This window comes from Lissotriton helveticus, chromosome 6, assembly GCF_964261635.1.
Source record: "Lissotriton helveticus chromosome 6, aLisHel1.1, whole genome shotgun sequence".
NCBI classification, from domain to species: domain Eukaryota; kingdom Metazoa; phylum Chordata; class Amphibia; order Caudata; family Salamandridae; genus Lissotriton; species Lissotriton helveticus.
The window spans coordinates 105,307,784-105,330,364 of NC_136067.1; positions in this window are offsets into that span (position 1 = coordinate 105,307,784).

A 22,581-nucleotide genomic window follows, 5' to 3' on the forward strand; every position below is an offset into this window, starting at 1 on the left:
TAACTTTTTCATTTCTAGAAGCTCTATTTTCGTGATAGGGGTGTAAACAAATACTCGTTCGAGATTTCCTCCCTCTCCCTTAACAGGATGTACTTCACGTAACGGATTCTGTCTGTCTATGTAGAATGATTTCCTTACTGGGGGTGGAACAGGAACAAAATGTGGATTCAGGAACGTTCTATATTTGTGGCGCTGTTCTAGAATGACACTAATTAAATCGGTACCTAGACCTTTCCATCCGTTTAGGAGTAACTCGTTCAGTACATCATGTAAAGGACCTGGATCAGAATGCTGATCCTCATACAGTGTAATGAGGTGCTGGATCATATACATACCCACCAGTCGCTGCTCGGCTGGCGGTAGTTTCAGAAACGTTTGGGCCACTACTTCGTCTGGAAACGTGGCAGAATCACTAACCCATCGGACTGCGGATCGGGCTAGTTCTTGTTCATGCATGGTACTAAGCTCACTATAACCTATTCGTAATTTCAGAATTGTATCGGTGGCCTGGAATACTTGTTCAAGAGAACACTGTTCTGGTACGGGAGGAGGAAAAACTTTCTTGTAATCTAGACGTGAATGTCTGTCGGAAAATCTAGTTCTACCTACATACGCTATTCTGGCGGGATTCTCACTGTCTACCTCTTCACTTGAAGAGTCATTCTCTTTCTCGGTTGCTCTTTTTGCTTCCTCCTTCTGGTGTATACTTATAATTTCCTTACGAATTTTCCTGTACATACTTTCTATACTACCTTGTGACTTGTGTTTTCCCTCGGCTATATTGTCACTCCACCTAGTCAGTGCTTTCATCTCGTCTTTGTCTTTATCAGGATAATCTTGTTCTCTTATTAAACAGTTAATCAAGAATTGCAAAATCATGCCTTGAATCTCGACTTTCCTGTGTACCATAGCTTCGTGAATACTTCCTGGGTTCTCCCCAGTACGGATAAAATGATATATTCTGTCTAGATGTTCCTTCATCTCGGGCAGGGTGGCCAAAAAGTTGGCAACTCGCCTTAAACGTACTGAATATAATATCATGTGATCTTCGCCTGGAACTGAATCATATATGCAGTCAGTAAGATGTCGCTTGAGGTCTGCGTATGTAGTCACTTTTGGCGTGTGCTGTAATGCTGCGTCTCTCAGCGTCAGTCGTTTTACTTGAGGCGGGGTGATAGGAGCACCTCCCCCTGCTCCTCCTGAACTGGAATCGTTAACTAATACTGAATGTGCAGGTGCTGGTAAAGTGACTGGTACAGTAGGAGTACGTAATGTGGGTTGATCCTGGGGGACTGGCGCATGGACAGGACCAACGACTGGAGGCACAGGAATTACATTAACAGGAGGCTGGACTTGAACTTGGACTGGCGGAGTAGGATCTGTATTAGCATATTCTGGGACAGTGTCGTCTAAATAGGACGAAAGGAAAATTTCCGCTGCAGTCGGTTTATGACGCAGTTTAATCGGGACCAATGGTGGCGGTAAATTACAGGGTGCTTCCGGGGTTGCCTTCGGCAAGCCCTCGGCAAGAAGAGGATACATACCTTTAATAAGGGCATTTCTCTGTCTGTCTGACTGTTCTGCTCTAACTCGTTCACCTTCTTCTAGAAGTTCCCTTTCTTGGGCTTTTTCTGAGGATTCTCTACTTAACTCTGCTTTTCTGAATTCTTTTTCGGTTCTTCTATGAGATTCTTTGCGCCATAACTCGATGGCATCTTTCTGAGACTGTCTGGCTTTCCTTTTCCATAATGCCTCTTCTACTCTCATGATGCACTCGGCATCCCATGTTCCTGATACAGGCCATCTATATTTCTCTTCAAGATACTTGGTATAATCAACCCATAAATCTAGATACAGTATGGCATCTAAGCCATGCTTATGATACATAAAATGTCCAGGACTGTCCCTAGGAGGGACAGGAACTGCTTCTTCGAGTAACCCTTTTCTGGTTTTTATCTGACATAACTTTGAAAACAGAGGCATATCCGAATCGTACTTGAATTAAAACACAATACACAATAATCACAGTAATGAAATGGCAAACAAATCACTCATACTACGACATAAAAAAATACATTAATAACAGTTCGAACAGAATACTACCTGATACATTGAAAACATAATACTTGAATTTCTCGAGAACGGACTTACTAGAATTACTGGATGCACTGCTAAAACAGTACAGAACATACCGGTCTCATAAAGAGACACGTCATACCGTATCCACCTAGATGGACACGTCGGACTGGATCTGTGTACCCAAACCCATCGGACCGGAGACAAACTAATGACCCCGTCTAGATACTCCCCCAGCAACGGTACTCACCGGGAAGCAAAACTCGAAGGCCTCGGACTGGACTGGACTGCTACTGGACTGCTACGACGTCGGACTATGAACTTCGGACTTCAGAAACAGGTGGGCCTCCGGATACCTCGGACCTTGCTCTCTCGGCTTGGGCTCTGGTCGGGACGAACCGCATTCCTCACCGCCTCGTCTGGATGCCGGATCGCAGTCTCCGTCTCCTCCGTGGGCCTGAGGGAGACTTGATGAAGCAGAAATATCTGCACGTGCACGGTAGAGTTCCGTCACGGCTGTAGAAGGGTCAGGGGGCCTGCGTTACATCGCCGGCGCGTGGGGAAGGGGCTCGTCCCTGTTCGGGCGCCATTATGTGGTAAATAAATAATTAATTACCGGTACTATTTTTGAATACATTAAATAAAACAGATAGCTCAATAAATAAGATGCAGGATCCGAGGAATCTGGGTCTAACAGGCTTTAATCAGGCACAAGGGAAGGGACAGGATCGGAACAGCCTGAAATAGAATGGCATGGACTGGCAGCTGCAACGTCTCATTAACAGTACATGGTATATATAGTAAAACATTATAATTGCATTACATACAGTAGGCGTAACAAGTGACAAACGTAAGATAAGAACAAATGGGCGTACAAAGAAGGCGTGCACAGGGCGTGCACGTAGACATGTGATGAGAACGTCACAGAAGTGTCATAAATGGGTGGATACATGGAGGGGGCTACCTGGGCAGCTTGGAACCTTTAACCTACTGGTGCGTGCAAACGGGCCATGACGTGTAACTAGGGAGAACTGGGGGCTATGACTTCTGTGCTAGAAGAGGAGACTAAAGTCTGCGATGTCAGGACGACATGTACCTATATCATATCTGGTATCTGGTGTTTGGAGACCATGGAGACCATGTTGATAGAATCTAAAAGTTATCAGGGCAAAGGCTACTTGACACTAAGACTGGTACATGCATATATTCTTCGTGTATTGCGTGTGCTATGAATCTTCTATGGATATTAATTCAGTAATTCACTTGCATGGAGACAGAAAGACTAGACTATAGCTGGAGATGTTTATGCGGTTCGCTAGCTTAGGAATGTGAAGACGGAGAGCTGAACTGATAACTAGAGGCATAACATATTCTTGCAGACAGGCAGGCAGAGCCAGGCCGGGCACCGCGCTGCGCGGCAGAAAGTAAGCGAAAGGTCAGGGATGCGGGAGGGGGCTGCATCGCTCCTCGGAATGGTTTCAGGAGACTGGAGCTTGAATCTGGTGTTCAGGCCCTTGAGGCCTAGTAACGGGGACAGTTCGATGAATTAACGTGCAGAATGTAAAACGTGGGCAACATAGGCCTAATACTCGTTGCTTTCACGGGACTGGAAACTGACATACTAAAGTTGGACACAACTATAATTGCGTCTTTAATCGATCATAGGGGAACATATGCTTATCGATCATGCACATATAACATAGGATGGGGAACACGTAGGCACACATGACAAGGCAAAATTCAATTTTCCTCAGACGACGACAGCGTCGATGGTTCATTCAGCGCAGAAAACTGTCTCGACGTCGACGACGACAGTGTCGACGACGACTGCATCATCGGCTTCCTCCTCGAAGACGAGGACGACGCCTTCATCGTCGGTGAGTAGACCTACGCCGTCGACCATCCCGGTCACTCCATCGACGACGAAGATATCGTTGTCGACGACGAGACCATCGTCGAAGACACCGACGACGACGACACCGTCGACGAAAACAACGCCGTCGACGAAGTCTACCTCGTCGACGAGGAACATCCCGTCGACGGTGGGAAAACCGTCGATGGTGGGGAACTTGCCGTCGACAAAAATTACGTCGACGAAGACGCCGTCGTCACAACCACCGTCGACGACGAGTAAATTACCGTCTGCGAAAATACCTGCCACGGCGCTGTCGACTCCAGCGTCGACGTCTGCAGGACCATGGAAGGAGTCTGCACTCTTATCACACGCCATGGATGCCTTTCCACCGCAAGTAAGCCATGTCACAGTTAAAATTACCAAAAGGCCTATTACGCCACTTCTGACGTCGCCCGGTAGGGTGCAACAGCTACCTCCGGCCTGTCTATTGCAAGGTCAGGAGTCGGACGAGGACTCCTTTACGCAAGCCACTAGTCCATCAGACCTGGTACTTAAGTGTCAAACCACAGACGAGGAGCCGGAAGAGGAGGAAGACCTTGTACAGCAACCGGTCCAACCTCCAACACAGACACAGGTTACTCCTATGGTGTGTCTCCCCGCATCCATCGTCTCAGACCTACAGTTCCTAATAAAGGATTATAAGGAAAGGTTTCCGGAGAAACCCTCTACGCCTGCACTTCCAGCTGCACAGGCGCCAGCTCCTTCATCTCGCCATAAGCCAGCTCCACTGGTCCTTGAAAAGGTTCAAGTGCCAATTCGAGACGCTCCCTCATCGGACGAAGAGGAGAGAGAACAGGAGGAAGGTGAAGTCGATGACGACCAGTCGGACCCGGATGCAGACCAGGACTATGTGGCACATTCTCCAGCCTCTCCAGATCCACAGGCCTCGGAATCTCCACCCGCAGACATCGGTGGATTCCACAACATCATTGAGTGGGCTGCCAAGAGGTTCCATATGTCCATGGAAACTCAGGAGACTGAATGCTTCCTTTACGATTTCAAGGAGCCCACTAAGAAGTCAACAAGATCAATCCCAATCATTGACTTTATATGGAAGCAGGGCAAACAACTCATGCAAACTCCTGCTTCTATACAGGTGGTAGTGCCCAGACTTGATAAAAAATACAAGGCAACCTCATCGGCGCCAGCATGCCTGACAGGTCACCCCAAAGCAGATTCCGTGGTGACTCAAGCGGCGCAGAAGAACTCGCGAAATCCAGCCTCGCCTCTGTCGATGCCACTTGACAAGGAAGGCAGGAAACTGGATGCCGTTGGCAAACGCTTCACTACCACGTCGGCCATGACGGTGAAAGTGGCTAATTCGAATGCACTTCTGGGCCGTTACAATCGCCAACTCTGGGCGGACATTGCGCCTTATCTTTCTAATCTGCCAGAAGATCTCAGAGAAGAAGCTCATTCACTTCTCTTAGAAGGCCAGACCTCTGCTTCCGAGCTTATCGACTGTGCCATTGACGCCGCCATGACTGGTTTCCGGCAACTGGCAGGGGCTGCAGTCCTGAGACGACAGGGTTGGCTCAAGGCCACCACTTTCCGCCAGGAGGTGCAAACTAGGATCTTAAATATGCCTTACGATGGCCAGCACCTCTTTGGTGAACAAATCGACGCGGCCCTCACCACCATTAAAAAGGACACGGACACCGCCAAGGCTCTGGGTACTCTACAATTCCGGACCCAGTCCTTTCGTGGCAACAGGGGAAGAGGTCAATCTTCGTACAGAGGTTCATACCAAAATCGGTCTTCCTACTCGTATTCACAGAGCAAACCGCAATTTCAACAGCGGCAAACCCAACAGGGACGCCAGTCTTCCTACGGCAAGTCCAATTACCGAGGAAAGGGACAAAAATGACCTGCTGGCAACAGACAATGACTTGTCTCCCCGGCTAGCCCCTCCACCACTGCATTCTTTACGACTTGGAGGAAAGCTGACATACTTCCTAAAAAATTGGCAAACTATGACAACGGATCGGTGGGTACTCCAACTCATTCAATTTGGACATTCCCTAGAATTTATCTCAATTCCCCCAACGACACCACCTTGCCAACGATCCCACAGGCACCTACGGTTGCTTCTTCAGGAAATAGCTTCCATGCTAAAAAAGGGAGCGATAGAGAGAGTTCCTCGGGCCCACAAGGGAAAAGGCTTCTACTCTCACTTCTTCCTAATCCACAAAAAAGGAAAAAAGTGGCGGCCAATCCTGGACCTCAGGGCACTCAACGTGTTCCTAAAGAAACAATCGTTCCGTATGGTAACTCTGCAAGAAATCCTTGGTCTTCTGGAGGAAGGGGACTACATGACGTCCTTAGACCTTCAGGACGCCTACTACCATATACCAATTCTCAAAGGGCACAGGAAGTTCCTCAGGTTGGCGGTGGCAGGACAACACTACCAATTTCGTGTCCTTCCATTCGGCCTCAAATCTGCCCCGAGGATATTTACCAAATGCCTATCAGCCGTGGCAGCATTCCTTCGTCAGCAAGGCCACCAGGTGTTTCCATACCTGGACGACTGGTTGGTAAAGGCACCAACAGCGGCCGCTGCAGCCTCATCCTCCAGCGCCTGTCTGGATATTTTCCACCACCTGGGACTGACCCTCAACACCGAAAAGTCGACTCTGGAACCCACCAAGGTCATCATGTTCCTTGGAGCGACTCTGGACTCGGAGCGTGTCAAAGCTTTCCCCTCTCAGGAGAGAAAGGTCACACTCATCTCCTTGGCCAAGGCAGTGGCTTCGCGGAAGACTCTTCCGGTCCGCACGTTCAAGTCCCTCCTCGGCATGATGTCTTCATGCATACTGCTCATTCCCCACTGCCGCCTAAAAATGCGTCCTCTCCAAGAGGAACTAACAAAGCAATGGACACAAGCCACAGGTTCTTTCGAGGACCGCATACGAGTCACTCGACCCATTGTCAACCACTTGCAATGGTGGACATCACTCAACCATCTGTCAAGGGGTCTGCCGTTCCTGCTCCCAGCAGAACCACACGTAATAACTACGGACGCATCCCTGGAAGGTTGGGGAGCAGTCCTCCAGGAACTCCAGATCAACGGCAAATGGACGACACAGGAAACCAAGCTCCATATCAATCTGTTGGAGTTAAGAGCGGTCTTCCTGGCTCTACAGGCGTTTCTACCACGCATTCGAAACTCCCCAGTGCTCGTCAGGACGGACAACACCACGACGATGCACTACCTGAACAAACAGGGGGGGACACGTTCGATCTCGTTATCTCGAGAATCGCAAAGAGTCTGGAACTGGCTTCTGGAACATGGAATAACGTTGAAAGCGGAGTACGTCCCGGGCAAGGACAACGTCTTGGCGGACGCACTGAACCGGGTAGAGGTCTCCTTCCCACGAATGGGAACTGGACACGGAGGTGCTGGACCGTATCTTCAAGGAGTGGGGCACCCCGAAAATAGACCTCTTTGCCACCAGAGAGAACGCCAAATGCCCAAGCTTCGCAAGCAGGCATCACCACTCAGGAACCCTCGGGAATGCATTTTCCATCGCATGGCGCAACGTATTTGCGTACGCCTTTCCGCCATTCCCACTGATACCCAGGGTTCTCAGGAAGATGAAATCAGAACCCTGCACTCTGATCCTAATCGCTCCATCCTGGCCGAGGCAGCACTGGTTCACGGAGCTTCATCGCCTCTCTGCCCGGCCCCCTCTTCGCCTGCAGCAGTTTCCGGCCCTGATCACGATGTCCCGAGGGCAGGTCCTCCACCCGAATCTGAGCTCTCTGAAGTTGTCAGCCTGGCTCCTGAATACCGCGAATTCAGCCACCTGAACATCCCGCAGGAGTGCAGAGACGTCCTTGCGAAAGCTAGAGCTGACAGCACTAACAAAACCTACTCACTAAAATGGAAGCGATTCTGTTCCTGGTGTGTGGATAATGGCTTGCACCCCTTCCACGCCACTCCACAGCAACTACTGCCATACTTATTGCATCTTGCGCAATCAGGCCTTGCACATGCATCCATCAAAGGGCATCTAGCGGCGATTTCAAGGTTCACAAGAACGGCTACGGGCCCATCTCTGTGGGCGGACAGACTCATCAAACAATTCCTAAAAGGCCTATTCAGGTCCTTTCCACGACCACGACCAATTCCTCCATCGTGGCACCTCAATGTGGTTCTTCATCAACTAATGAAGCATCCCTTCGAACCCATCCATAAGGCGGAGATCAAGTTCCTCTCTTGGAAAACGGCCCTCCTCCTGGCGCTAACCTCTGCCAGAAGGGTCAGTGAGTTGCAGGCTCTATCCATCCAGGATCCCTTTCTACAATTCAGGGAGGACAGAGTCATTCTGCGGACTAACCCTCGGTTCATTCCAAAAGTCCCCTCGGACTTCCACCTTAACGAACCAGTGGTGCTTAGATCGTTCTTTCCAAATCCTGCCTTTGCAGCCGAAAGAACTCTACATTCTCTAGATCTGAAGAGATGTCTTAAATTCTACATCGATAAGACACAACACTTCCGGAAGTCATCTCAACTCTTTATTGCCTTTAGTAGACCACGGCTAGGCATGCCCCTGACAAAGCAGAGTATCTCAAGATGGATCTCTTCTGCGATCACCTTTTGTCACGACAAGGCCGGACGGCCTTTAGACTCACGAGTCAAAGCTCATTCGACAAGAGCCATGTCCACGTCTGCGGCGCTGTTCGCTGGAGTGCCGATATTAGACATCTGCAGAGCGGCGACCTGGAAGTCCCCGCACACCTTCACCAGGCACTACTGCCTGGATACTGAGCTGATGAAGGATGCAGCAGTGGGCCGAGCAGTGCTTCGCCATCTATTCCAGTGAGGTGAGCCTTCCTACATCCCTCCATCCTTTACTGGTATGCACATTCTCTTACTATATTTATATGACAATGCATTTTGTGCTTTATAGTCACGTGATATGTATTATCTACATACTCATACCTGATGTTCCATACAGATTGTGCATAATGTATTGCTCGCTACTCTGATTCAGGCATGTGAATCTATGAAAGACACCCAAATACTGGATAAGAAATGCGTTACTTACCTGTAACTGCAGTTATCCAGTATTAGTGTCTTTCATAGATTCACATGCACCCTCCCGCCTCCCCTGGCAGGGCTCACCTTTCTCTCTAATGAGTTTACGCCTAACTAGCTTGGTGCGTACGAAAATCTGAGAGACTTGGGCTCCTGGCAGGAAGGTTCTAGAAGGAGGTAGTAGCTGATTGGCTGTTTTTTCTTTATTTGGTCCTTTTCACATAAGGACCCAGATAGGCCACCAAGGTGGGACCCTTGGGGCCTGCTCTGTTTGGTCCTTCCTGCAAAAGGACGTGGATAGGCCACTAAGGTGAGACCCTTAGGCCTATTCTTTTCTATGTATGTCTCTAGGACATTACTTTTTTATATACCGGAGGCTCCCGTCTCGACGACGGGGAATGATTCAGGCATGTGAATCTATGAAAGACACTAATACTGGATATCTGCAGTTACAGGTAAGTAACGCATTTCTTACTAGTTGTCTTTTGGTGTCGTCTTTTTTTTTGTCCTTCTTCGGTTGTGTCGTGCTCCTGGTATTGGGATGATCTTTTTCTTTTGCCCCTCCAGGGTCTTCTTTTTCTTGGCCTTGGTCTAAAAACGGAACTGCAGTGGTTTGTGCAGAAGTGGTTGTTTGGGTCTCTCTTGATGTTGTGTCTTGTGCTCTTGCCAGAACTTGGGGACTATGACTTTGTGATCTGCTGGCGGTGTCACTGCCAGAAGAAGTGTCAGTGTGTTGGGTATAGGGACGATTCCTCCTTTGGGCGTACACTTCAGCTCAGGTGTACACCTCTCCGAGCTTGTAGTCTAGTGTGTCCCTTCGGAATTCCTGATCTTCCTCTCGTTGATGTCCTGTGAATGTTTGGCCAGTTGTTCATTTATATCTTCCAATGTTTTGGACCAATCTTTGGCTGACATCATATTTGTCAACTCATTAGTCACTTCCACGATTTCTTTTGTTAGATCATTCAATATACTAGATAATTCTTCAATGTTGAGTAAGATGAGGTCTAAACTGCACTTATTGAGGATGGCATACCAACGTTCCTGGAACCGTTTTGAGTTCTTACATAGTGACGGTTTAAGGGCTATGCGTAGGCCTCTGGGTATGCGTTGCGCTCTGTGATATTTTACCAGAGTGTTGGCATGGAGTTTTTGGTTGATCTCTCGCTTTGACAAGTATAATAATTGTCTGATGTTCTGCTCCTTTGTTCGATTGGTGGATGTTTTTGCTATGTTTTCATGGATTAGCGCATAGATTCTCGATGCTTCTTCCTCAGCAAATGCAAAGGTGTCAGCCCTGGCATCAGTTGATTTGGCGATGTCTTCATAAGACATATTGAGTTTTAATTGAGCTCTAAAAAAATTATTGCAAAAAGAATAGTTTGGAGGCGTGCTACCAGCCTGGTGGGCGGAAAGAAGGTAGTAAAAAATATTATTGTCTGCTGGTGTACAGCCTTTGAGAGTCTTATTAAGGTTAAACTGAGGTTTAGGTGCTCCACTGATGACGTCTTCCGTCCTATGACGCCAAGTATCAAGTGCATATAATGTGTTTCCAATTGGCAATTGGTCGCATCCTCTTGGGCACACTTTCACGATTCCTGGTAAAGGATTTCACAAATACTTTGGGGTAGTTTGAAACGAGTATTTATTCTCATAGTTTGGTGCCAATATTTAAAAAATTTGCATAATTTCTTGTAGACATCACCGGTGGAGCACCTAAACCTCAGTTTAACCTTAATAAGACTCTCAAAGGCTGTGAACCAGCAGACAATAATATTTTTCAACTCCTAAGACACCCCATAGAGAGGGATGAGATTATTGAGGCTTTAGGTGGCATGAAAGCTAGTAGTGCCCCGGGGACTGATTGCTTAACAGTTGCTTTCTATAAGGCGTTTTCAGAACAATTACTCCCACACCTTGCGGCCCTGTTTGAGGATATGTGTGAAACGGGCACCTTATCCCCGTCAATAAGGGAGGCCATACTGGTTGCCATCCCTAAGCTGGGTAAGGCATTGGATGAATATAGTTTGTTTCGCCCGCTCTCCCTTCTCATTGTGGACACTAAATTGTTCGCTAAAATATTGGCCACTAGACTTGCTCTGATGTCTCATATCCTAGTTGCTCCGGAACAGGCAACATTTCCGCCAGGAAAACAAAGCGGTGGCTGTTTTTCTGGATATGGAAAAAGCATTTGATTTGGTGGAATGGTCGTTTCTAAGGCAAGTGCTGACGAGAATGGGGCTTGGGGCGTTTTTTTTGCAACTGCTCGGTACTCTATATTACAAGCCCAGGGCCCGTGTGCGAATAGGGGACCTAGTTACCGCCCCCTTTCACATTACTAGAGGCACTAGGCAGGGCTGCCCCCTATCCCTGCTACTTTATGCTCTGGTGGCGGAACCTTTAGCTTGTGCCCTGCGGGAGTATCATGGTAATGAGGGTTTCGGATTTACGACGTATAGAATAGTAGTATCAACCTATGCGGATGACACGCTCCTGTATGTGAGAGAACCCGAAGACAATTTGGCGTCAGTTATTAGGGAGGTGGTACGCTTTGGGGCGTTGTCGGGACTGAAGGTTAACTGAGAAAAATTGTTTGTATTCCCGCTTATGCGAGCCACCACTGAATTTGCTATGGAATACCCGCTGCAATGGACTGAGGACTCAGTTCGATATTTAGGCATCAGACTTCATACCAATGCTGACATTGTATTCAGAGAAAACTATGGCACGGCCATCTCTAGACTGGAAGACGATGTAGAGCTATGGTGCCATCTCCCACTGTCCTTAATGGGACGTATTTCCATTATGAAGATGGTAGTACTGCCTAGACTCCTTTTCCTTTTCACAAACATTCCCTTGGTGCTACCGCGCACCTTCTTCCACAGACTTAGACAATCCATGCTTAAACTGGCTTGGGCAGGTAAGCAAGCTAGGGTACAGTGGGGAGTACTCACACTTCCGTACCATTTGGGGGGTCTTGGTGCGCCGGATTTTGAATTGTATTATAGGATGGCGCAGGGCGCTCAACTTCATGCTTGGATCCATGGTGAGGCTGACATCCCCTACCTACGGATGGAGAGGCTGTTCGCGGATCGGATGCCTTTGCCGGCAGTAATTATGGAACCGGTTGACCGCAGGACTGGCATCGTGGACTCCTTAAACACTACTAAGCATGCCTGGCACTGGCTCCTGCAGAATCAGGCAGGTGCATTACTATACTCACCTGCTATGCCTATTGAGTGGATGAGATGGCTAGGACCTTGTACAGAAAGGGGCGTTATTCTGGCATTGCGTGCATTGAAATTGGTTGTGGCGGGGGACCTCTTTCATGAGGGGACGGTTCGTACCTCAGAGCAAATTATAGGGACACCGCAACGTAACACACTCTTGAATAAATTCCAATTTCATAGAGTGAGGGGGGCTCTCCGTGCACTGTTGGGTGACGGTATGGAAGAACCCCCAGAGGTCCTTGAGTTAACACATGTTATTAAGTCCTCGTTCCCCCGCAAAATGATTGCAGCTGTTGACAAGATAGCAATGTCACACAGGGCGCATAAATACACTGTGGCTAGGCTTGCATGGCAACGAGACTTGAATGTTCAGCTGGGGGATGAGAAGTGGTACTACTGCTGTATGAATACTAGAAAAATGTCACTCCATGGCAGGCACAGGCTGGTTCACTTCAAATATCTTCATAGGACATATTATACCCCTGAAAGGCTATGTAGATATGGACGCTGAATGTGAGAGATGCCGTTCTGCAACAGCTGACTTCATGCACCTGGCATTATTGTGCCCAGGAGTTTACTCCTTCTGGGTAGGGGTATTTGAGGAGTTGGGAAGGGTGGCTGAAACTGAACTCACACCGGATCCACTAGTGGCGCTCCTGGGGTACACCAAAGTGCTGCCAAAGGCAATACGCAGGTTGGTTGATATGGGGATGCTTTTGGCCAAGAGGAGAGTGGCTCTGTGCTGGATGAGGGGCCCCGTCCCGACGCTGCAGCAATGGTCCCAGGACATGATATACTGCTCTACGCAATCGGAAATCTATAGTGAACTGCTCCACCCAGGAGCCGACCCAAAAACTTTTGGGGATTATATACTTCATACGTGCAGGGTGCAAAGAGTGACAGAGGGGAAGGGACGGCGACTGTGCGTGGCATTGGTGATGCAAGCGCTGATGAGCCCGCTGGAGTTGGCTGAAGCCTTGCGTTGAAGGCTGACCCACTCGGACGGTACTTGTTTTGAGAGCTTAGATTTGAGCGGATTAAAGGAACTCATCTAGGAGGGCAACTGCACCGCGATCCCGCTGGGAGCTATTTACTTTTACCCATATTGCAATGTTACTGGTGATTTATAGATTACCGCCGCCTGCCCAATCTGGGATGTTGGCATAACGGCTGTGTAAGACAATTTGTGAACGTGCTAGGTGCAATTTGCGATGTTGAGCTGAGAGCACTGTGCCATGACGTGTATTTGTCTGCTATTACAATAAAATTAATGTAGTTAAAAAAATTTTTTTTTAATTCTTTATCATTTTCACGTTACAAGTAAAGCACTACATACAGTGTTTTTGTTCAAGTCATATTGAGACATGATTAGAATAACTGCTTGGGTGATAAAGTAAAAGAAAGAAAAGGCAGGATGCATAAAATGGTCCAAGCACATATTCCAGAGAAAACGCCCACTAGCCAGGGTAATTCACAGTAACATTGATGTAGAATAAAACATGGCGACTTAGGTAAAACTGGAGGAAAAGGGAACATACCAAATCTGTTTACATAAGCATGGTATGATTATATCTATGAGCAAATATAGATTACACAGTCACTCTCTGGCATTCAGGCTAGACTGGTATAGATAAGTACGTAAAGTCTGCTAAATGTCTCTGGGACACGACGTTGGTGGCTGCATCTGCGCATACAGTTCACTAGTAGTGTCACAATAAATTAGGCTCTTGAGCCAGTGTGCTGTGGTAGTAGAGTGCTGCCCACTTCCCCAGCATATCCCGAACTCACTTTTCACTAGGAGAAGTGCAATTGCAACAAAACGGCAAACCGTCTTTGAGACATGAAATGAAATGAAATGAAATGAAATGAAAAATTGCATTTGTATAGCGCATAACTGCCCTAGGGCCTCGCAGCGCTTGAAGATAAAATGGTTTAGCGCAGGCTCGGGGCAGATCAGCAGGATTTAGCAAACAAATGCGTTTTCAAGGCCTTTCTGAATGAGAGGAGGTTGCTATTTCCTCGGATGGCAAAGGGGAGGGCATTCCAAAGTCTGGTCGCCGAATGGGAAAAAGAGCGGCCACCCCAACGGGCTTTGTTAATTTTAGAGGAGGTGGCCAGCTGCAAGGTACCAGACCGAAGGGGGCGTGCTGGGACATAAGGCGTGACCAAAGGGTGCAGAATCGCTGGGCCTACACGGTGAAAGGATTTGTGCATAATGCACAAAGCTTTAAACTGCACTCTGGCAGCCATTGGGAGCCAGTGGAGGTCTTTCAGAGCCTTCCTCGCCGACTGCCGACGGGAGAGATTGAACAGTAGGCGGGCCGCACTGTTTTGTGTGACCTGAAGCCTCTGCAGTACCGAAGCCGGTGCTCCTAGGTAGAGAGCATTCCCATAATCCAGGCGAGAGAGAATCAGGGCCTGGACCATGGTCCTCCTCGCCTGGAAAGGGAGCAAAGGGAGCACCCGCCGGAGCATCCTCATTAGTCCAAAGCAAGTGGCGGCAGTCTTAGTAGCCTGGACCGAGAAATCAAGGGCGGTGTCAAGCCAGATCCCGAGGCTCTTTATCTGGGACTTGGGGGCAGGAGGAGCGCCAAGACATGGTGGCCAGACGGGTGCAAGAGCAGACGGGGAGGGATTTCCGAGTAGAATGATGTCTGTCTTCTCCCCGTTAAGCTTCAAACAGGAGGCTTGCATCCATCTGGCAACAGCCTCTAGACAGGGGCCTAAGGTGTCGGATGATCCATCTGCGTGGTCTAACGAGACCACAAGCTGCGTGTCATCCGCGTAGGTGACTATACGCACACCAAAGGGATGGACTATCCTGTCCAGAGGTTCCATGTAGGCGTTAAAGAGGGTCGGGCTCAGGGAGGAGCCCTGAGGGACCCCACACCTGAGAGGGTGTTTGGGAGAGACTATCTCACCCTCGAAGACCTGGAAAAAGCGCTCACTCAGAAAGGAGGTAAGCCAGTCTAGAGCCGCGCCCGACACGCCCATGCCCGCCAGTCGGTGTAATAGCGTGGCATGGTTCACCGTGTCGAACGCGGCGCTAAGGTCTAACAGGATAATGGCCACCTTTCCTCCCCGATCCAAAGTCGTTCTTGCTTCCTCTGTAACCGCTAACATAGCGGTTTCTGTGCCATGTTGAGGGCGAAAACCTGTCTGGGAGGCACGCAACAGACAGTTGGACTCCAAATAGTCTGTTAAGATATTGTTGGCGTGCCTCTCCAGCAGTTTACTCAGCCAGGGGAGCAACGAAATGGGGCGATAGTTGGACAAGTTGCTCTGGTCCAGGGAGGGCTTCTTGAGAAGCGCCCTCACCATGGCGCACTTCCAGGGGAGTGGGACCGACCTGGCCACGATGGAGGTGTTTAAGGCTTCCAGGATGACAGGACGAATAACGTCCAGTGCCTTGACAAGGATCCGGGGGGGTGCCGGGTCATTGGGAGACCCGGAAGAAACTTTAGAAATTAATCTATCCAGGCTGCCGGCATCAAGAAGCGGAATTATATCCAGTTTGCAGAGAGCCGGAGAATCAGCTGGCTTAGATGGGACGGAGGGGGCGTTGACCGTAGGATTACTAAAAGAAGAGTATATGGTCGAAATTTTCTTGGAGAAGAAGGCAGCTAGCTCATTACAGCGGTCTTGTGCCCCTTCAGCAGTAGGACGCTCAGCCGGGGGTGAAATAAGGGACTTGGCTATCCTAAAGATTTCCCTAGGCGCGTTGGCTGCAGCACTAATTTTCCCTTCGTAGAAGGAGGTTTGCGCCAATTTAATCTCTGATTTATAGAGCCTTATTGCGGACCTATAATCATCTTTCCTAGACAGAGAATGGTCCTTCCTCCACGCTCTCTCTAGTTTGCGGCAGTCAAGCTTTAATAACCTCAGAGCAGGAGTGTACCAGGGTGCAACTTTAGGTCTTCTGATGAGTTTACAGGGGCGTTTGGGAAGAACTCGGTCTAGGGTGCTGGAGATCCAGTGATCAAAGTTGCTAGAAGCAGAGGCAGGGGTCAAGGCCCTTCTCGGGGGGTCTTGAGTGAGAGCCAATGTCCAGTCGGTGAGGGGAAGTGAGGACCATTTCCTGCCCATGTACTTGGTAGAGGCCTCACGGGGGGAACAGGAGTTAGAAAGCCAGGTGAACGGTATCAAAAAATGATCAGTCCAAGGCAGTGGAACAGGGGACTCTACATTAAGGTTGGTATTACTGTATATGTGATCAAGGAGATGTCCCTTCTTGTGGGTCGCCTGATGGCCTCTCTGGCAGAGGTCTAACGCTTGCATGTTGGCACGCAAGTTATTAGCTGCCATATCCTGGGGGTCATCTGAATGGATGTTAAAATCCCCAAGCAGGGTGAGGTTAGATGAGGTCAAGACTGCGTTGGCAGTGAGATCAGTAATTTGAGTGATAAAATTATTCAGGGAACCCGGTGGGCGGTAGAGTAAAATACCAGAAAAAGTGGTGGTAGGGGAGAGATCAAGTGCAAAGTGTAAGCTCTCGCAAGTCAGCAGGGAATTAGGAGTGACCCGACACTTAAAGCTGTCCCTGTATATAATTGCTAGGCCTCCGCCTCTCCCCGATTGGCGGTCGAGGCGCTTAAGTGTGTAGCCTGGAGGTGTGGCCCATATTAAGGACGGGTCGTTGTCAATCTGAAGCCAAGTTTCCGTTAAAAATAGGGCGTCAGGATTAAGCTCATCGATCAACAGATGCAGCTCTGTGAAATGTTTGGGTAGCGACCGGCAATTAAGGAGATACATTCTCCAAGTCTCTCCCAAAGGGAGGGAGTCGCTATGTGGGCGGGAGGTGCTCCATGTACAATGTTTACAGTGATGGTCGATATTAGCTGGGGAGACAGAATGGCAACAGGAAAGACTGACGGGGGGACGTAAGGAGTGTAACCTCGTGGAGTTATAGGCAATTCGAGTACCCACCATGGTGCCGGTCACCACCCCAGACCCGGGCCAGCGAGAAGCGTCTGGACGCGGACTGGCGCAGACTGGCTTCTCTTTGGCGCCTCTTCGGCGCGTATACGGCGCTACCGCTGCGCGTCACCGCTGCGCGGGGTGGGAAGAGGTCATATAGATTAGGCGAGGGTGGAGACTAGCCCGTCAACCTCCCCAAGATGGCTGCCCAGGATGGGACAACCAGGAAGTGGTGTCGCTTAAGCCTCCCTCCACACAATCAGCACAGGCTGTGGTGGACCGGGGAGTAGCGACCAGAAAACAAGTAAGAGCACAGAAATGTAATTTTAAAAACACATATTCTCACAGCAATAGGTTTTTAAAATTGTTAAAACGAAATAGCAGCTTGCAGAAGTGTAATTTTAAAAACACATATTCTCACATCAATAGGTTTTTTAAATTGTTAAAAACGAAATAGCAGCTTGCAGAAATCCTGGTCACATTCAAGCGCTAGCGCTATGATCTTCGTTTGGTAGGTGATCGTGCGCGCAATATTCCCGCCCTAAAATAGTGAGGGCGAGGGGGGAGACTAGCCCGTCAACCTCCCCAAGATGGCTGCCCAGGATGGGACAACCAGGAAGTGGTGTCGCTTAAGCCTCCCTCCACACAATCAGCACAGGCTGTGGTGGACCGGGGAGTAGCGACCAGAAAACAAGTAAGAGCACAGAAATGTAATTTTAAAAACACATATTCTCACAGCAATAGGTTTTTAAAATTGTTAAAACGAAATAGCAGCTTGCAGAAGTGTAATTTTAAAAACACATATTCTCACATCAATAGGTTTTTAAAATTGTTAAAAACGAAATAGCAGCTTGCAGAAATCCTGGTCACATTCAAGCGCTAGCGCTATGATCTTCGTTTGGTAGGTGATCGTGCGCGCAATATTCCCGCCCTAAAATAGTGAGGGCGAGGGGGGAGACTAGCCCGTCAACCTCCCCAAGATGGCTGCCCAGGATGGGACAACCAGGAAGTGGTGTCGCTTAAGCCTCCCTCCACACAATCAGCACAGGCTGTGGTGGACCGGGGAGTAGCGACCAGAAAACAAGTAAGAGCACAGAAATGTAATTTTAAAAACACATATTCTCACAGCAATAGGTTTTTAAAATTGTTAAAACGAAATAGCAGCTTGCAGAAGTGTAATTTTAAAAACACATATTCTCACATCAATAGGTTTTTAAAATTGTTAAAAACGAAATAGCAGCTTGCAGAAATCCTGGTCACATTCAAGCGCTAGCGCTATGATCTTCGTTTGGTAGGTCATGGACATAGCCCAGTAGGGTCGTCAGTGGGTCAGATACCAGTTCTATTTCAATCATCTGAGAAATCTTTGAAAAATTGTCAATCCAATAACTACTTATTTGGGGGGCACATCCAAGCGAGGTGCATAAAGTCTGCATTTGTTGCACTTAGGGCAGGTTGACTTGTGAGTGGGGTCAATTCTAGCCAAGAGCTTGGGCATCATGTAGGTACGTCGGAGAAATTCAAAATGTAGTCATTTATGTTTGTGGTTAGGTGAAACAAATCTGATCTGCCAACAACTATATGACCAAACATCATCCGGTAGTGCTGTTTAAGCTCTCCCGCTACATGTCCCGCAGACGTTTGTCCACAGTGGGCAACATATTGCGATAGAGTCTAGAAACCAAATGCTCACCAGTATCGTCCTTAATAGGAGTCGTGAAGGGGGTAAAGTCTTCAGGAGCGAAAGGGTTCGTTGGAATTTGGGCCCTCAAGGCACTCTACACCCAGTGTAATATGAACCTGTCAAGTAGTGTGGTATCGGTAAATCGACTGTCTTCAAACCAAGAAATAGCATTACCCTCTGAAATAGGTCACCGGTAGTATGAAGAGAATATCGGTTCAATGTGATTTTAACGACGGTCTCTGTAATCGGGGGGAGCCAGCGATTGTCAGCAAGTGGTAGGGCAGAAGAATACAGCCGCTCTATTCCTAACTTCCGCATTAACTGGCACCAGGCCCAGCATGTAGTGGACAGTGGCTGAATAACCCTGGAGTCCAAGGGGAGACTAGGGAGGAGAGCATTTAGGTGCAAGACTCCAGCCGCGTCCCAATTCAAACAATCATGTGTATTTTTTTTTGCATCCCTATGGTACCAATGGTACTCGTATTGGCATTGCACAACCGAATAATACAAATAGAAATGGGGCACCCCAAAGCCGCCCCTTGCATAAGGAAGGACCAGTGCGCGCCTACCAACTTGCTGTCTATAACTGGCCCAAATCAATCATAGAAGCAAGTCCCTCCATGTCGTAATAAAGACGTTAGTGAGAGGAAGGAGTATGTTGAGAAACGAGTAAAGGAACGTGGGGAGAACTACCCTTTTAATAATGCCAATTCACCCGGCTATTGACAGTGGTAGTTTTATCCAGCGCTCAACTTGTGATGTTAATTTATTAATGGCTAGCCCATAGTTCAAGCAAAAGATTTCTCCTTATCGCAAAGGATCTGGATTCCAAGGTGTTTAACAGTATCATCTTGCCACTGTAAGGGGAAATTACACTGAAATGGCCAAGTGACGGCTGACAACAGAAACAATTCGGATTTACTCCAGTTAATATGAAGGCCAAAGAAAAGACCAAATCTTTGGATCTCCTGCACGACTAGAGCTAAGTTTGTCTCTAGGTGCTGAAGACAAAAGAATATATCGTCTGCATAAAGAGATCGCAATAGCAGGTCGGTGACAAATTGTAGCACGCACCAGAGGTGCTTCTCCTGTAAATGGTGGACCAGTGGGTCCATTGCTATAATGAATAAAAGTGGAGAAAGGGGCAACCCTGACGCGTGCTTCTGGCCAATGTGAACGTGGAAGTCAAAGACCCATTGGTGCGGATGCAGGCTGTTGGATGTGAATACAGAAGTTGAATTAAGGATGTAAACCCGACTGGGAAGCCTAGGTTTTGGAGTGTAGCATATATGAAAAGGGCCGTTCAAGCAAATCAAAGGGCTTCTCTGCATCGAGGAAGGCCACGGCTGCAGGGACTTCAGGCGAAATCCTGTTCAACCCTGAAAAGTGAGTATGGAAATTTATAGAGGTAGAACGATGAGGAATTAAGCCCGATTGAAGTGAGGAGATGATAGATTTGAGAAGAAGAGATAACCTGTGGCCAACACCTTTGCTAGAATCTTACGATCGAAATTTAATAAAGACAAAAGTCTGTTTGATTGGCAAAGTAATGGATATTTCCTGAGTTTAGGTAAAAGGACTATGATCGCTTTGCGTAACGTGCGAGGGAAGTATACCAAGTTCAAGGGATTCGGCATCAAGTTCCAATAGATGAGGAGCCAAGAGATGTTTATATGTTTTGTATAATTGACCCGTAAGCCCATCAGAACCGGGGGCTTTAGACCCATCCATGGATTCAATGGCGGAGATCATTTCCTCAACAGCTATTGGTTCACTAAGAAATTGTTATGGGGAGAACAACCAGACTATGGCCACCTCCGACAGGTAATCTGCCAACTCGGCACTTGCCTCGGCAGCGGGAGGTATAGAGCTGGGTATAGTAGTGTAGCAACTCCGCTAAGACCTCCCTTTTATCTGAGGTCTGAGTTTCATCTGCGAGCGTGATCTCTGGAATATAATCACTCTCCCTCTAAGGACAAAGTAACCGTTCCCACGTATGACCTGGGCGCTCACCCATACCATATCGACTGGCCCTTGCAAATTTTCCTAGGGAAAATGAACTTGACGATCAGCAAGCTCACGGAATTCCTCTATGGCCTTAGCCCAGAGGTGCAGCTTCAAAGCCCACGGAAGCCATAGTGTCTATGCGTCGAACAGTGGATTCCACTTGTTCAAAGGAGTAGCAAATATCACGCAGTATGCCACACTGCTTAGCTATAGCCACCCCTCTAATAAATGCAATAAAGGCCTCCCAGAGGGTGGGCTGGGTGGTCATAGAACCCACATTCAATTAAAAATAGTCTGTGATGGCAATACAAGGCTACTCATGGAACACCGGATCCAGAAGAGCATGGTTAGGAAACCACCAAAGTCTAGCAGAGCCACCCGGGAACGGGATGTGCAGAATTATACCAACCGGTGCATGGTCAGACAAAGTGTGCTGGTGGCACCGCACCTCTCCCAGCCGTGGGAGCACTGACAGGGAGAGTAACCCTATAGTCTAAAAGTGACCAAGTACCATGGAGAGCGGAATAAAAGGTATTGCCTGAGCCATCGGCACATCGATAACGCCATGCTTCCCTGAAGGGGGCACGACAAGCACATGTTATATAAAACATTTGTGGCTCGTGGCTTCCCGCTTGGACCATTCGACGTGGAATTCAACAGAGGGTCGAAAAATAAATTGAAGTCCCCCCCCCCTCCCCCAACAACGATATGATCTGCAGGTACCCTGTCGAGTAGCTCCGTAAGGTGCGAAAAAAGTCAGGAGTGTCTATGTTTGGTGCATAGATGTTTAATAGTAACAAGGAATGGCCTACCAATCGGCCCACAACTCCCACATACCTCCCGTCAGAGAAACTGTCTATTGGGGAGAAGGGGACCGAGCGATGTATCAGGATGCATACCCCGTGGGAGTGCTGCGGGAAACGTGAGTCTCCTGGAGGAATGCCACATTAACTCCATATCTCACCAAGTATTAAAGAACCAGTTTGCCTTTGCGGTGATTATTAATGCCCCTAATATTCCATATCATGAATGAAACCTCATGTCCACCATTCGCAGAGATACAATATACGGGCATGCCCTTGAAAAGTCATACTGTTCCGGCAAAAGGTAGTGCCCCAATCAATCTCACTGAGTGGTGGAACAACAAAAAAACAAAATGCAACCCCATCCAACCTTCCTCCGCCCACCCATCCCGGGCAAAAAGTGCCCAGTGACACCCCATAAACAGACAAAATCGAAAATGACCCCAAAGAGAAAGATAACCATAATGGTGGACACCATGAGGGTGAGCAACTCCCTGAAAACTGATTCCCGTTTGTAAAGTCTTTAACAGCAATTGGGAAATGGGATAACATAGTTAAAAGAGCAATACTTGAGTACTTTATGCCCTTCGGAACATTACAACATAGGAGACTATTAACACTGAAGAACATGCCTTTTCCTATCTGGATAAAAATTGCCAGTGGAGAGACCATATAACAGCAGAACCCATTAAACCAAGGAGAATAAAGCTGCCTACTGTCCATCACATCCCCCAGTGAAAAGTGGTCAAAGTACAGCAAAGACATTTAATACCATATCGTGCAGTGTTGCCAATTATGCCGCCCGAGAAGTGGTCTGAACCGCGGAGTGCCCTGGAGATCCACCAGTATTCTTCCGACGTTCTTTAGAGTGTTTCTTACAGAATGTTAGTTCATCCACAGGAGTGCCG